At 40.7% G+C, this 1,643-nt stretch overlaps 1 pseudogene; it reads right to left on the bottom strand.

Annotated features, from left to right (window-relative positions):
* Nucleotides 1–268: 268 nt before the first annotated feature.
* LOC148693541 (secreted RxLR effector protein 161 pseudogene) lies at nt 269–1,424 on the bottom strand (annotated as a pseudogene).
* Nucleotides 1,425–1,643: the final 219 nt, after the last annotated feature.

Genomic DNA, 1,643 nt, shown 5'->3' with positions numbered 1-1,643 from the left:
TGCTTTGGCCAAAGACTCTCGAATCATATCTTAGAGTATTCTCCTTCCACCATGGAAGGTTAGAGATCCCTTGTTGTGCATTCATATGCCTACATGACTAGATAGCTTGACGCCAACCATGCTGTGGACACTCCAAAGGAATGCCATTTGACACAATCAAAGATCAAGGACCTAACCATTAGACATCTATGATGCCTCAGGTCAAAGGACTACTTTGCATATTGTAACCATCGAGTTCTTACATGACATGTATGTTTGAACTCTCTTTTGATCATAGTTCAGTGTACTCGATTACTCTTTCGAGCACCTATGTGTTTGTCTTAGTGTCCAACACTAAATGACTTGAGACTTGTCATATCCATACTTGAGTCGACATAACACATACTAACCTTAGCGGATTGTCAATGCCCAATTGGCAACCCTATGGCTAGGAACGTTTTAGGAATGAACATAAGAGAAAGGTCTCGAAAATCTAACTTACTTAGATCACTTATCTCTTAGATCAAATACATTCCTTGGATTCCCTTATTGCTTAAACACAAGATACAATAAATAGTGATTAACAATAAGCTTTGCCCTCCATTAAACATATAAAAGTTTAATACATTAAGTATTCCAAAAAGCTATTACATCAAATGAGTGGCTTTGTGGGCATACTTCCAACAATCTCCCACTTGCACTCAAAGCCATCCTCCCATGTATCTAATACCCATCTTTTCCATATGGCGGTCAAGTTGGATTTGAGACATTGGCTTCGTTAGTGGATCTGCTACGTTATCGGCTGAAGCAACTTTGAGGATGTTGACTTTCCCCTCGGCAGCATATCTTCTAATGATATTAAAGCGCCTATCAAAATGCTTGTTCTTTTGATGTGCCCTGGGTTCCTTGGCTTGAGCTATCGCCCCACTATTATCACAGTACAAAGTTACTGGTGATGTAATGGTTGGAACCACTCCAAGTTCAGTGATGAACTTCTTCATCCAGAACGCTTCTTTGTCGGCTTCAGCTGCAGCGACATATTCAGCCTCTGTCGTGGAATCAGCAATTACACTTTGTTTCTTGCTTTTCCAGATGACAGCCCCACCATTCAGAGTGAATACATATCCGAAGTTAGAACTTCTATCATCGACGTCAGATTGGAAATCTGCGTCTGTATAGCCTTCCAATCGCAACTCTGTCGCTCCTCCATAAACGAGGAACATGTCCTTAGTTCTTCTTAAGTACTTAAGGACCGTCTTGACAGCTGCCCAATGTTCTGATCCTGGGTTAGATTGATATCGACTAGTAATGCTCACAGCATATGCGATATCAGGCCTTGTGCATATCATGGCATACATGAGACTTCCTATGGCGGAAGCATAAGGAATAGTATTCATTTGCCGTATCTCTTCAGGAGTCTTAGGTCCCATGGACTTAGAAAGGTGAATTCCATGTCTCACAAGAAGAAAACCTTTTTTAGATTGTTCCATCTGGAACCTACTTAGCACCTTATCAATGTACATAGATTGGGATAATGCAATTAGTCTTCTGGTTCTATCACGATAGAGCTTTATCCCAAGTACATAAGATGCATCTCCTAGATCTTTCATGTGGAAGGTTTTGGACAACCACACTTTTACAGAAGAAAGTACTGCAGTGTCATT

This window comes from Pyrus communis, chromosome 10 (genome assembly GCF_041283825.1).
Source record: "Pyrus communis isolate YQ-2024b chromosome 10, ASM4128382v1, whole genome shotgun sequence".
Taxonomy (NCBI): Eukaryota; Viridiplantae; Streptophyta; class Magnoliopsida; order Rosales; family Rosaceae; genus Pyrus; species Pyrus communis.
The sequence above is the reverse complement of the archived record's forward strand: the minus strand, read 5'-3'. Positions and strand labels throughout refer to the sequence as shown.